The sequence below is a fragment of the Sus scrofa genome, chromosome 8 (genome assembly GCF_000003025.6).
Source record: "Sus scrofa isolate TJ Tabasco breed Duroc chromosome 8, Sscrofa11.1, whole genome shotgun sequence".
NCBI lineage: Eukaryota > Metazoa > Chordata > Mammalia > Artiodactyla > Suidae > Sus > Sus scrofa.
In genome coordinates, this window is record NC_010450.4 from 27,433,328 (window position 1) to 27,450,047 (window position 16,720).

The following is a 16,720-nucleotide window of genomic DNA, read 5'->3' on the forward strand; positions in this document are numbered from 1 at the left end:
TCTTTGATGGACATTCTTAGGAAAGTAAAAAAGACAAAAATTAGGATTAAAATGAAAAAGTTATTGCTACTGCTCACTTGGCAATAAAGTATAACAAGGAATACTGTGAACAACTCTATGCCCACAAATTTGATAAATTACATGGAATGGGCCATTTCCCTGAAAGACACAAACTACTAAAACTCTCACAAGGAGAAATAATCTTTCTGAATAGGCCAATATCTAATAAAGAAATTGAATCAATAATCAATAGAATTCCAAGATCATTTCTTTTTCTAAATTGAAACCCAGATATCAAGAAGTCTGTCTATAAAAGACAGACCAATGGAACAGAATAGAGAACCCAGAAATAAATTCTGACACCTATGGTCAATTAATCTTTGACAAAGGAGGCAAGAACATAAAATGGGAAAAAGTCTATTCACCAAGCATTGCTGGGAAACCTGGACAGCTGCATGCAAAGCAATGAAATTAGAACACACCCTCACACCATGTACAAAAATAAACTCAAAATGGCTGAAAGACTTAAATATAAGACAAGACACCATCAAACTCCTAGAAGAGAACATAGGCAAAACACTCTCTGACATCAACCTCATGAATATTTTCTCAGGTCAGTCTCCCAAAGCAACAGAAATAAGAGCAAAAATAAACCAATGGGACCTAATCAAACTGAAAAGATTTTGCACAACAAAGGAAACCAAAAAGAAAACAAAAAGGCAACTTACAGAATGGGAGAAAATAGTTTCAAACGATGCAATGGACAAGGGCTAAATCTCTAGAATATATGAGTAACTTATACAACTCAACAGCAAAAAAACCAATCACCCAGTGGAAAAATGGGCAAAAGACCTGAATAGACCATTCTCCAAGGAAGATATACAGATGGCCAACAAGCACATATAAAAACACTCAACATTGCTGATTATAAGAGAAATACAAATCAAAACTTCCATGAGATACCACCTCACACCAGTCAGAATGGCCATAATTAAGAAGTCCACAAATAACAAATGCTGGAGAGGGTATGGAGAAAAGGAAACCCTCCTACACTGCTGGTGGGAATGTAAACTGGTACAGCCACTATGGAGAACAGTTTGAAAATACATTAGAAATCTATACATAGAACTTCCATATGACTCTGCAATCCCACTCTTGGGCATATATCCGGACAAAACTCTACCTAAAAGAGACACATGCATCCACATGTTCATTGCAGCACTATTCACAATAGCCAAGACATGGAAACAACCCAAATGTCCATTGACAGATGATTGGATTAGGAATATATGGTATATATACACAATGGAATACTACTCAGCCATAAAAAGAACGATGTAATGCCATTTGCAGCAACATGGATGGAACTAGAGACTCTCATACTGAATGAAATGAGTCAGAAAGACAAAGACAAATACCATATGATATCACTTGCAACTGAAATCTAATATATAGCACAAATGAACCTTTCCACAGAAAAGAAAATCATGGACTTGGAGAATAGACTTGTGGCTGCCCGGGGGGAGAGGGAAGAAGTGGGAGGGATTGAGAGCTTAGGGTTATTGGATACAACTTGGAATGGATTTACAAGGAGATCCTGCTGAGTAGCATCGAGAACTATGTCTAGATACCTATATTGCAACAGAACAAATGGTGGGGGAAAAATATATACATGTAAGAGTAACTTGGTCCCCATGCTGTACAGCAGAAAAAAATTAAAATAATAAAACAAGAAAAAAAAGAAGTCTGTCTGTAAAATATTAGACAACCTTAAGGCTTTGTGATGAAATAAAAGCTAATTAGTTATTTCTATGCATAGCTATAATACCACGCAAGTATACATTTTTAATTTTCTGGATGCATTGTTTTTCTAAGTTGACAATTTAAAAATAGAATATTGGCTGTTAAGTTTTAAAGATCAATTTCTTGCAGTTTGACTGTTTTATTATATCAGAGGATTGGGTCACTATTTGCATGTTAAGATGTTCAAAATGAAAAGTAATGAGAGTTGATAGAACAGTATTTTGAGTGGAGAATTATAGGTTCTGAGTGCATGAGTTTCTTATTACTATAATAACAAAATAACAAATTATTAAAAACTCTATTAATGATTTTAAAATAATACAAATTTGTTATCTTATGGTTCTAGAAATCAGAAGTCCAACACTGTCTCACTGGCTAAAACCAATAAATCAGCACACACTGCACTCCTTTCTGTGGGCTCTTGGAGAAAATCCATTTCCATGATCACTCAGGTGTAGGCAGATTTCAGTTAGTTCTAGGCAGTTGTCCAGAGGTCTCCATTTCCTTGCTCCCTGTAATCTGGGGCTGCCCTTATCAACTAAGGGCATCTTTCTCATCCTTGGTCATGGCTCCCTACTTCTGCAAATTAGCAACAGGTATAAAATCCTTCATAGGCTGCCATCTGTCTTGCCTTCTTCTTCCATTGTTATATCTGTATCTCTCTGACCCATTTTTCTTGCTTTCTCTTCTATTTTTAAGAACTCATGTGACAACTACAATGAACCTACCTGGATAATCTAGGATGCTCTCCATATGTTAAGGTCAACAAATTAACAACTTTAATTCCATGTGCAACTACAACTCTCTTTTGTCATGTAATGATAACATATTCACAGCTTTAACACCAGTAATTATAACTTGAACATCTTTGCGGAGCTATTAGTCTGCCTACCAGAATAATGGTTAAAAAAAAAAAGCTTTCCAATAAGATGTCACAGTCTTGCTCCATCTTTCATAGAGATTGTTTTTGATTGGGAAAATTAAGCCAGTGAATACAAGGTAGGAAAAACTCTTGCTGGGAAATAGACTCAAACTTATTGGACATACCCTCAAAAAAATAAGACTTCTGCTGTCTTATTTAAACTAATTGCTTCCTTTATTTGTTTATTGAGGGAATTTGTTTGATGGTGTGTAAACAATTTAATTATTTTAATTCCTTCCCACTCCATCTTTTAGATGCGTTATGTTGGAACTCTTCCTCCTGTGTCTGAGTAATACATCAAACAGAACCACAGCCTTTAAAATTATATTTAAATATTAACAATTTTATTTGTATATAATGCCTATTATGAGCAAATTTCAAATTTGTAATATCATTCTTGTCAAGTTTTTTTAAAAACTTTAAGGTTTAATGTTCAATTATGAACATGTAAATAATATTTCATAATTAATGTTAAAACATAGAGCTTGTATAAGATAGATTGGATGTGTATAGTTATAAGTCTAGTTACTGTAATAGGCACAGGAGTCTTGTAATCTGGGTCATTATCCTAGCACAGAACTTTCTAGTTCTGGGTCCTGGGTCAAATATCTGAATATTTCTATGCCTCAACTTCCTCAATTGTAAAATAAGTTAATGATAAAGCCCAATGAAAAGTTATTGGGTATCATTAAAGTAATACATAAAAAGCCAGAGAAGAATATCCCAATAAAATACGCCCTAATTGACTCTGATATTTTCATTTGTATGTTTAATTTATTCACTTACATTTTTTTGCAGCCGTACCCATGGCATATGGAAGTTCCCAGACCAGGGAATGAATCTGAGCCATAGCTGCAACCTATGCCATAGCTGCAGTAAACACCAAATTCTTTAATGTACTGTGCAGGGACCCAAGCTGTGAACCTGTGGGAACCTGTGCTCCACAGAGGCCCAAGCTGGATTCTTTACCCACTGCAACACAGTGGGAACTCCTCAATTGTATTTTTAATATGCTGGAGCAGATATTTGGCATTAAGTTGTATACTAAGGACTGCCAGTCTGATGTATAAAACATAGCAGACCTGCAATGTTTTATGTCAATATAATTTAAAAATTATCAAATAGGCATATACATGGGAAAATTTTTTGGACTACTGAATCTTTAAAATATTATCCTTGTAGTAAGCATTAACTTCTTTTTTATATAATATTCAAAATTGCATATAACATGGTTATACCAGTCATCCTACTTTTCATTCCAACCCTTAAAATAATTAAAACATATTAAGGCAGGTGATGAAATATTAATGGAACTTAATAGACAATTGTTTCCTAGTCTTTCCTTATAAAGTTACTTCAAAGAGAAACTTTCCCAAATAAAAGTATTATACTAAAATCAATGAACCCAAAGAAGAAAAAATAATGTAAAATAGTCAATGTTTACTTAATGGGTCATTTCCTTGCTCTTAGTATGAAACATTCCTGAAAACTTCTCTTTAACATTGAAACTGTGGGAAACATATAAAATAGTAAAATATGCAGATTTTATAAACTCTTTACCTCATTAATTTAAACTTGAATTAAGTTTTTTTGCTTGTTTGTTTTTAGTGGGAAGCTCAAGTCTGACTAAGTAATAATATCACAAGCCCGCTAGGAAGGGAGCCTGGGACAGGACAGTAAGTGCAAACTAAGCACTTTAATTTAATTTTGCAAGTAGAGGGGGTGTAGAATCCTAGATTATGATAAATCAAAAAGAAATGAGGGAATTAGTATGAACTTAAAGAAGCAGACCTTGGCTAAATCTCCTTGGCTTTCAGAGTTTCATTTATTATGTCAGGAAACCTAGGGAAATAAAACTTTACTTAGATATTATAGAAACTAATTCTTCCTTAAAAGCTTTTCAAAAATCATGTCTGACATTAAATTATACAAGTATCTATATAATCCCAGTCCTTCATATTTGTATTAAGACTACCCTTATAAGTAAACATAATAAAGAATAGTCAGGTGTTTCATGAATCTAGTAGTTTCAAGGGTGATAATGAAAGAAGAGGTAGAATTTATTGAGTGCTTTATTATATAGATGCAGATATTGTGAACATCACAGGCAGTTCTTCTATGTAGTTTTAATTTTTCACATAAAGTCTTAGAAATATAATGTAGCTAAGTTATAATGACCAAGATCAGACTCAAACTCACTTGCTTCTGAAAGTATAGTCTGCACTCTTAACCAGTAGTTTAGAAAGGATCCTTATCTAATTTTATCTTCTTCTCTCTGTTGAGGTCACACACACACACACACACACAAACTATGTTATCATTTAAGATCTTAGTGGATAAGAAAATATAGAAACAGCTCTGTAAAATATATAAATAGATATATAGATAGATGCATGCATACATACATACACGTAGATAGGATGGCTCATATTGGAATTGGGTAACATCTTAAGAGAAAAAAAGAGAGATTACGAGATGCAAAAGACAAGAAAAATAACAAATATTTAATGAGCTCCTGATATGAGATAAGCACAGTCTAGTAGTTTAATGTAAGTCATTGATTAATTCATCAAATAACTTTAGGAATACCTCAGAATTTCCACTTTACCTATGAGGAAGCTTCTTAGGAAGCAAACATTAAATCCAAGACAGGAGAGTTCAATTTTACTAATTATATGTCAAAAACTGAGTAATCTCTGTGCTTACGCATTGCTTCATTTTCTTTCTAAACCAAAACTGCTATTATCTCTCTCTGTTTTTTGTTTTGTTTTGTTTTGTTTTCAGGGCCTTACCCGAGGCATATAGAGTTTTGCAGGCTAGGGGTCAAATTGGAGCTGTAACTGCTGGCCTACACCACACCTACAGCAACACAGGATCTAAGCCACATCTGCAGCTACACCACAGCTCACTGCAATGCCTGAATCCTTAACCCACTGAGCAAGGTCAAGGATTGAACCTGTGTCCTCATGGAGGCTAGTCAGATTCGTTTCTGCTGAGCCAAAACCAGAACTCCAAAAACTGGTATTCTCTGATTAGTCTTCTGTTGCCTTGGTTTTAAGAAATGGTATTTTAAACTTCAATTTCTATGCTGGTAAAGTTGGAGCTGCAACTGAATTTGGAGTCTCACACTGGATTGAACTATAGAGGGACAGTATGCTTTCTGTATATGACCATTAAAAATCTCCTCAGAGTAGAGCATTTCAGCTGATAAACTGTTTAATTATACACATCCTATATTATGTTGGCTATTCATATATTTAGTGGAAAATAAGAATAAATTTTTCATATATTCTTTTGGGGATTTGTTTTTTAATTATTTATAGAGTTAGAAATTAAACTCTCTGTGTGATTTTAATTATCTTCCCAGAAAAAAAAAAAAGTTGGCTGCATCCCAGTAAATTGACCTCATTAGCTTTAATTTTAAAAAAAGCATTTTAAAGTTCACAATGGTATAACTTGGAATGAGAGCTCTATTTATTTGATTATTCACTTCATAAATATTTCCTATCTGATAAAAAGTAATACAGTGATATTTGGATCACTTTTGTACAGCTGAAATTAAGTCATGAATGTGTACAATATTGCCTAAGGAAAGTCATGAAAGAAAAGGCTCTAGGATCAATTCTAGAGGGACTATAACATTGAGTGCAAAGGGGGATGAGCATGCGAAGGAATTAGAAATAGTAACTATATAGATAAAAGGGTGAAAGAGGAAAGAGCTGTCTCCTGAGATTCAAGAGTCCCGAAAGTATTATTTTTCTAAAAATAGTGAGATAAATAATAAAGGACATTGACAAATGCCTTTTGGATATAGAAAAATAAAGGCTACACTTGAATAAATGAGGATGATCTTGGTGAAGTGATGAAAGCAAATCCATATTTGAGTGAATTAAGGGGACAGTTTTCTACAAAAAGGATTGAGAATATTGAAAGGTCAAAAATAATAAGAAAAGATGAGAACTAGTCATTCTACACAATAACTGGGATTAACATTTCTATTTGAAATGAATGGAGTAAATATATTGTTTTTATTAAAAAATAAGGTTATTCTATCCACAAATAACAAATGCTGGGGAGGGTATGGTGAAAGGGGAACCCTACTACATTGTTGGTGGGAATGTAAATTGGTATAACCACTATGGAAAACAGTATGGATTTACTTCAGAAAACTAAATATGGAACTTCCATATGACCCAGCAATCCTACTCTTGGATATATGCTTGGATAAGCAATATTACTCTTAGATATAACCGGCACATATCTGGACAAAACTTTCCTTGAGAAAGACATATGCACCTGTATGTTCACTGCAGCACTATTCACAGTAGCCAAGACATGGAAACAACCTAAATGTCCATCAGCAGTTGAAAGGATTAAGAGGATGTGGTATATATACACAATAAGATACTACCCAGCCATAAAACAAGAACAAAATAATGCCATTTGCAGCAACATGGATGGAACTAGAGACCCTCATCCTGAGTGAAGTAAGTCAGAAAGAGAAAGACAAATACCATAGGCTATCATTTATATCTGGAATCTAATATACAGCACAAATGAACCTTTCCACAGATAAGAAATTCATGGACTTGGAGAAGAGACTTGTGGTTGACAAGGAGGAGGGGGAGGGAGTGGGATGGACTGGGAATCTGGGGTTAATAGATGCAAACCATTGCATTTGGAATGGATAAGCAACGAGATCCTGCTGTATAGCACAGGGAACTTTATCTAGGCACTTGTGATGGAGCATGATGGAGGATGATATGAGAAAAAGAATGTATATATATATATGTGTGTGTGTGTGTGTGTGTGTGTGTGTGTCACTGGGTCACTGCTGTGCAGTAGAAAATTGACAGAACACTGTAAACCAACTATAAAGGAAAAAATAAAAAATCATTTTAAAAATGTTAAACAAAAAAGATTATTCTATAACAAAACAAGATTTATTTTTTTACTTTCTTGCAAAACATATCTATTCTAATAAAAGAATAATATATACAAATAAGGAAACATTACACATGCAATTTTCCAAAAGTTAGGTTCTTTAACAGAACCAAAAAATTCTGTCTGCTAATAGAGTTCACTGATGCAGGAGGCTCTTGAGTCAAATATCATGTCTGAATTTTAAGAAACACTCTATAACTTTATGACCAATTATGCTGCTTGTAGCTATCTAGATAAACTAAAGGTAATTAAGTCTTCATGCTTCAGGATATAAACTGAGAGCCAACATGCCTCTACTGCATTTGAATTCATTAGTTAAATGCTCTATTACTCAAACATCACATAAAATTATCAAAAAGATCAAATATAGGCAGTCCTATGAACAAAAATGTCCATTAAAATATTTTTGATACATTTTCAATATGTTATCTATAAAGACAAATCATTTGTATGCTAAATTTCTATTTGTGTTGATTTTTACTCTCCAAGGAAGAAAAATTAATATTCCATAAAATAGCTCTCAATAGTATAGAAAACCAAATTATAAATTTTGCCTAAAACTGTCTACTGAGGTTAACAGAAATGGCAGTATGGTTTCAGAAAACCAGTTCTTAAAGCCTGATAAAAGCAGTTGAAGAGGTGTGAGTGGTGGCTAAATCTATTGTAGGATTTAATTTCTCAGTTCATACTTCTTCAGCAGCACATACTAAGTTATCAGAAGTTCATAACTGCCCTTTCTCAACGAAAGTTATCAGAGACAAAAATAATGCAGTGAAAAAAAATCTTATGTATGTAAACATAACTATGTAAACTCTCCAGCAAATATTGAAAATAGGAGGGATTTAGAAGTAAAGTTATATAATTTTCAACAGTAAATTACTTAATCTGTTAATTAATACAGATTTCTTGCAATAGATTTTAAGTTGGTAGATCACCTATTAGGTCTAAGATTTTTAAAAAACACTAATATATTACAAAAATCTGCTATTAGACGTTTTATTAGTTGAGAAATTCTACCAATATTTCATCCTTATTTCATCATAGTCTAACCATCTGCAGATGAGACACAATTAAAATATTGTTAATTTTTTATCCTATTAGGTTTTTCCTAAAACAATTGTTTAATCCAAAGAAATAATAAAATATACTATTCTGTACAGTGTAAACTTTAAAACTTTTCCATAGTAAAGATGATCTGCTGTTTATCAATAACTTATTTCTATACATATACTTATATATAAATAATGTATATAATCATATATATATAATCTTTTCATGCATCATTTAATTTCCCAATCCTCTGAAACACAGATAATAATTATCTCTATTTTGGATATCAGGATAAGATATATAGATAGATAGTTATCTTTTTCATCCTGAGATTTAAAACTAAGTATCACTCTCTTTTACATTCATTCTTTGTGTATTTACTTCTTTGAAAAACAGAATAAGAATATATATTTTTGGGTTCTGTTCAACTAAATCTGTTGAGGTCAAGTATACAAGTTGTGTGCTAAAGAAAGCACAGACTGATACTAAGTAAACAAGATAAAACCTCCCTTTAAAGAAGATGTATTATTTTGAACTTGACTTGGTATGTTTGCTTGTCTTTATACAACTATTTAAAATTGTCTCCATTTTCTACTCATTATATACATACTCCTTGTATGTATTCCTTTATGTATACTCATGAAACTAAGTTATCTTCATTGAGAGAAACAGAGATAGGCCCATGATGCTGCTTTTCCCTCTGTGGGGGAAAAATGTGGTATATATGCCGAAAAAAAGGATATTAGAGTCATTTAAGGATTTTAATTATAATAGGAGATATTCATATAGTCCAGCAATTTTCCAGAAAGAAGAATGAATATGCTAGAAGGTGACTTCTCCAGTCCTGTAGTAGTTTTTGTATATGACATTTATTCATTGGATGTAGGGGAATGTGATGCCCTAAAATATAGAACTGGATTTCAAAATATCTGAAACCAAAAACCTAGAGGAATAGAAGAAATTTCACCTTAGTAGCATGTAGCTATATATAGTATCTGAATATTTATATGTAAATATATGCATATAAAACATATTTTCTTTTTGGTAGTTTAAAGACTGTGATGAACACAATATAAAAACTCTGCTACTGTATCCAAGTGGGAAAGTTCTCTAGTAAAGGGTGATTAACTTCCTCTGAAGCATGCTTCAGTAGAACAGTTTCCACAGAAACCTTCCTATACACACACACGCAAAATTCAAGACTCTCTGTTGTAATGGCCAAAGACCACATTAAAAAATGAAAAAGCTGAGCATAAAAGTTTGGATACTTATCCACTTCCTGATTAATTTATCAGGCTTCATATCACTCTCTTCAATATATTTTAGGGCAACAGTTTTACAATTGGGTTTCCTGAATGGCCTATTTTCCTTGCCAAAGGAAGTAAAAAGGGGATATATATTTGTCTCCTTGAAAATGTTATGAAACTATTTTGTAAAAACTTTCCCTTGGGGGCTTTCCAAAAACAAGTGAGCCAATTCTATGTCAAAACACAATGAACAAATCATCTAAGAAGACCAGACTTTTTGAACCAGCTGCTGGACTATACCTGCGGCTCTTGCTAACAAGTGGACCAATTCCACCTGGAAACAGAATGAACACAAGATATAAAAAGATCAAAATTGTTTGAACCAGCAGCTGTTCTACCGGCAGCAGTTAATATTTCCTGGCAATCTGTTAGAGACACACATTCCTCAGGCTAACAGACTAAGAACGATTTTGCTGACTCTGTGCCTCTGGGACATGCTCAGTAACAGTTCTTCCCACAAGTGTTTGGCAAGTGTCAGCTGGTCACTTACACAGCATAGAAACATAGCACCTTTTATCTCAATTTAGATGTAAAGAAGTGACTATTAATGGTCAGTCTCATTCAAAGAATAAAGACTTATTACTCACATCTTAATTTTACCAACAAGATATGTGAGATATTTTAAACTGTGCTAGCAGGAATACTAACTACAATAAACCTAAATTTAAAATAATACATGCCACAATATGGCCTATGATTTAATTCAAATCCAGTCTCTTGGGATAGAACATGACGGAAGATAGTATGAGGAAAAGAATATGTATATCTATAGACATAGATATACATATACATATGTGTGTGTGTAGATTGGGTCACTATGCTGTACAGCAGGAATTGACACAACACTGAAAATCAACTAATTAAAAATAAAATAATAAAATAAAAAATCAAAGACTATTATATAGAATGACACATGAGTAGTTTATTGTGTCAGCCACAGTTCTACGTAATATACATATATTAACTCATCTAATCAAACACTTGAAGAGATAGAGGCCATAAAGACCAGGGAACTGAGGCACTGAGGAGTAATTTATCCATGACTACATAATCCACAGCCCAACCAACAGAGCTGGGATTCAGACACATGTCATCTGAATACAGGGGTCGTGTTCTTGATCACAATACAAGGCTGTAGGGAGATGAATGTCCACTGGAAACATTCCCTTCAAAGAAATGTAGACTGAAGTATGCTTGAATTTTTTGAATTTTATATTGCTTAAAATGCCTAATCCAGATCATTACATATTAACTATGATATTGAATTTATTTCTGCATTATATCAAAATATAAAAACCATTTATGGTAGTTTTAAAATATGAATGGAATAGAACAATTCTCAAAACCATATTAACTGCTCAAGAAAATGGAGTTCCCATCGTGGCGCAGTGGTTAATGAGTCCGACTAGGGGCCATGAGGTTGCGGGTTCGGTCCCTGCCCTTGCTCAGTGGGTTAAGGATCCGGCGTTGCCGTGAGCTGTGGTGTAGGTCACAGACGCGGCTCGGATCCCGCGTTGCTGTAGCTCTGGTGTAGGCCGGTGGCTACAGCTCCAATTCGACCCCTGGCCTGGGAGTCTCCATGTGCCGCGAGAGCGGCCCAAGAAATAGCAAAAAGACAAAAAAAAAAAAAAAAAAAAAGAAATTTATGACAATTAAAGGTACAATATGAAACACAATTAGACTAATATTGCTCTCCAATTTTCAGATTCAAGCTATTGTGATGTATACATCACATGAATAAGCAATATAGTGGCAGTCTAAATTGTTCAATTTGTGAAATATATTTTTTTCATCAAATCATTTTGCCACAGTTAGATTCTATACACTTTGGATAGAAACATAAGAGTATAATCTATTTGGGTAGAAATATATAAGTATAATATATATATTTTTTTGCTATTAGAGACCAAGCAGCTGCTTAAGCAATGAAATCTAGATATGAAGTTCTGATTCAATTGTGCATGCAATTATAACCTTTTCATAAAATATTAACCCTGGTGGGGTCATTAGTGGTTGTGAGTGCGTGTGTGTGTGAGAAACTCCCCTCACCCTTTACCTGCCATTTCAACCATCTAGAGCTATTTGGAAAAGATGGTTTTGGAAGAACATCAGAGAACAAAGAGAACTGGCTTTGCTCAGCAACAGGGGCATTGAGAAAGAGCCCTAAAAGAATTTTCTGTGGGATGGACTGGAAGAGCAGCAGCTTGCCCTGTGGCTAGAGAGGGCACATCAATTTGTCAAGTCAGAGGCAAGCACCCAGAAATCTTCCAGAAGTGATAAGAGGCCACAAAAGCAACAGAACATCAGAGAACAAAGAATTCAATTCATTCTTTTATGCTCTGGTGTTCAGCTGAGGCCATGTTTCCCAGAGACCCTCAGATGTCAAAATCGCATGTGAGGGAATGGTTAGAATTAAAAGAAAAAAGGGGGGAAGAATTATTTGAATGAGTAATTACATTAATTTAAATCAAGAAAATCTCTTGCTGAAGAGAACAGTGGTGGAATAGTTTTTGAGTTTATATAAACCCCTGAATAAAAACAAGGAGAGGAAATAGCAGAATGAAAAAAAAACTAAAACAAAACAAAACAGAAAAACTTACGAACTACTCTTAAAACTAAAGCAGATTAAAAGTTATTTTTGTGAACTCAAAAATGCAAGTCACAGTAAAAAAAAAAACTTGCATGGTATCAGCATCTGTGCTGGAGAAAGCAAAGATAGTAACAGGGTATCCGATGGACCTGAGAAACAAGACCTCCAAAATAGTCAGTAGGTACTCACTAAAGACCACAGTGAGAAAATTTCATAACAGCAGCTGAAATTGGGGAGACGTTCTGCCCAATCCAGAAGGGTGAGTAGTACAAGGGGTCTATGGTAATATCTGTAAGGGACTAGAGTAGCCATCCATAAACTCTTGAAACTGAAACCCAGAACTTCTTTCCAGGATGGGGTCCCACACTGAGGAAAATGTCCCAAGAGTTTAATCAAAATACAATAGGAACATGATATCAGAAAGTTTTAAAAACCCACATATAAGTGAAGGAAATGATAGAGCCAGGAAATCTTAAAAATCAAGTCACCATGCATTTGCTCGCTATGCAAGCAGAAGAGGAAAGTCTGTGAAGGTAGAAAAAGTACCCTGAACCACACTTTCTTCTAAAAGTTTAGGAAAATCAATTCACATATAATTAAACAGTAGAAAATTATCAGCACAGGGAATTATAGCTATTATCCTATATTAAATTTCAATGGAGTATAAACTATAAAAAATACTGAACCACTATGCTGTACACCTGACACTAATATAATATTATAAATCAATCATACTTCAATTGAAATGAAATATTGTTATGTATTAAATTATTTTTCCTCAAATTTTATATGTTGAAGTACTAACCCAATGCAGTACCTCAGAATGTGACCTTATTTGGTGACAGTATCTTTAGAGAAGTAATTAATTAAAATGAGGTCATTAGGATGGGCTCTAATCCAATATGACTGGTATCCTAATAAAAAGAAGAAATTTGGAGACATACACATCCATAGTGGAAATGCTGTGTAAGATTTAGAGTTACGATGCCAAAATTGGTAGTATTTCCAATGCTATTCTAAGACTGTTGTGTGCATAATGTGGGATAAAGTTAATGAGAAATTATGGGCTTAATTTAATTCTCTCAGTCATTATATCCTGTAGGAGAAGAATTCTCAGAATGGGAAAAAACATGTAGATTTAATACAAAAGATTACATTTAAAAAGCTAGGCCTAAATTTAAATTGGAAGTATCAGTGCGAACAGGTCTGGAAACAATGGCAACCTTGGATGCTCACAGGACTCTTTACAGTGGACATTGTATTTTGAAATTCCATTACCCATGAAAAAAAAATCAACACCCCTTGAAGAGATGCTGATTCCAGGTCTGAGGCAGAAAATGTATATGATGACCCTGGACTATCTTAGTCATAACAAATACTGAGAAGGCTATCAGAGTGAAGTAGGGTCGTATATGTCAATTAGGGCGATGTCAAAGGAATAAAATAGCAACAATAAAAAATTTAAAGTAATAACTCAAAAAATCCCCCATTTACTTAAAATTTAAGCTTCAGATAGAATAATAATTTCCATTGTTTGAAACATTATATTCATTTGAATTTATGAATTAAAATTAATAAAATAGGAAAAAGCCAATTGGTCAGCTTTGGAAGATGATAGGGAATCAATCCATTACTTTGAAAACTAGTAAACATGAGGAAATTGTAACTACTTAGCCCGTTTTTCCTATACTAACTGTGCCGCTGCATAACCAAATACTAGATGATGTGAAATGTTTCTTTATCTCTTTATAAAAAGCATTTCAACTAATGAATAAGAATGAAGTGATTGACTTAGTGTCACTGTTTTTCAAACACCCAAAGAATTGTTGGGCACATGAGGCATTGAATATTGATAGCATCTCTAGGAGTTCCTGTCATGGCTCAGTGGTTAATGAACCTGATTCTTATCCATGAGGAGGTGGGTTCAATCCCCGACTTTGCTCAGTGGGTTAAGGATCTGGTGTTGCTGTGAGCTGTAGTGTAAGTCACAGACATAGCTCGAATCCTGCGTGGCTGTGGCGTAGGCCAGCATCTGCAGCTCCAATTTGACCCCTAGCCTGGGAACCTCCATATGCCACAGGTGCAGCCCTCAAAAAGACAAAAGACAAAAAAAAAAAAAAATCAATAGCATCTCTAACAATTACATGCCATGTGCCTTCTTCTGCAAGAACACACCTCTGTCTACAGTCTTGACCAAAGGATCAGACAAGACTGATCAAGCCTCTGGATCCAGCTGTCCATATGCAGCCAGAAAAACCCAGACTGTTGAATCACCAAAGAAATAAATTATAAGAAAATAAATGTGGTGAAGAGGGTATTTATAGGTATAAAAAGAATTTCAAAATATATCACAACTTAAAAAAAGGCAAACTATTATGTCTAGAGATGTTCATTTAGTGATAAAACTGTAAATAAATTTAAGAAAGTGTTACCATTAGTCAGGATTAGTTATGGCTGTTTGGAGGTAAAAAGAAATTTGAAGTTGGGATAGGACACAGGTAGGTGGAAAAGTTGTATTTCTTGATCTGGGTGTAAAGAAATTATATGGAGGTTAGCCTTATGATACCTTTTTAAGCAATGCATTTGTTTATGGTGATTTTTATATATATTATACATAAAATACATATTATACATATAATTATATATTATAATTTATACATTACATATATATTATATATATATATATATATGTTTTACTTTACAATAAAAATGATAAAAACATGTTTTCAGGATACCCAAATTTTACACTGAAAGTTTGTACTGTATACCCAATTGTGGTGGACAGGTTATCTCCACCATTGCCATGACTCTATTATTTGAAATCATTAACTATGGGAATTGGCAAGAAAGCAAATGGTTAAGAAAAGAGCACAGCAGGTATAATACACCAAGCCTGAGTGCCAAGCTGATTCTTCAGTTCACCTGAGGGAGTAGCAGAAACCCACTATCTCCCTGACCCATCAGGGAGGATGTCTCTGATAATTTATGAAGGATAGTAGAAATGGAGAAAGAGCCTATTTTTCTTAGGTATTTAAAGTTATTAAAAGTTACCAGAAGTTCCTAAATAAAGCTCCCAAGTTATTGCTCTATATCTCTAGAGCCAAAACTAGTTTGGGAGCAGGGAGCAGATAAACAGAACTTCCAGAGAAGAATCTAATCAAATATGCACAGAGTCCTCTACCACCCACCATCATCAATGACTAACACATCTGAATAAGCTTCCCAGGTTGGATGACATCTGCTCACCTTCCCTTCTACTCAGTAAGGCAACTAATGAGTCGAACTTGCTTATAGTTTGTTAGGATCTCAGAAAGTGTTCTCTCTGATCAAAATGAAGATTCCCTGATTCACACAGCCCACCTATTCATTTACCAGTAGGGAGTATACAAGAAAAATTGCTCTAGCCTTCAGGTCTTCTTTGGGAGAAAAGGAAGAATAAATAAGGGAACTGCACATATTCACAGAAAAAAAAGGAAAAAAAAAGTGAAGAAAAAATTCTAAATAAATGAGCAGATGTATGAATGAATGAAAATCATACTTGGAGAAAGATGTTATTTTTTATAATTTAATGAAGCGCTGACTAAACTTGGTTTCTTGTGGCTTGAACACATGCTCAAGAGGCACCTGGTAGCACAAGGACTAATTCTGGCTCTGGAGGGATTCACTGCAGATGAGCAAAGATCCTTTGGTAAGAGGCAGGTTTTGCAGACCTAAGCAATTCTGTTACGACAGTCACTAGAAACACTACAGCACACAACCCAGGAATGCCTTCTTATAAAAGACATTGCTGTTGTTTCTTTTACTATTTAGAGTTTACACACAATTCCTGATTGGTGGGAGAGTGAAGCATAATTGGATATAATGGATAGGAAAGTAACGCATAGGATATTAGTGCAATCACCATAAATTTCTGAAATTTGTGAGAAGTCAGCAACATCTCAAATATCTCAATTTTGCTCTCAGAGAGTAGATGTATAGATTGTTACCCCCAAGAATGTAGAGTACCCAGATCAGTTTAGGCTCATGGGTCATGAATTTCTGACAACTGGCAAAGGCCAGCCAGCATTCTAGTGAGGTTAAAGAGTTTCTCCACCTTTCCACATT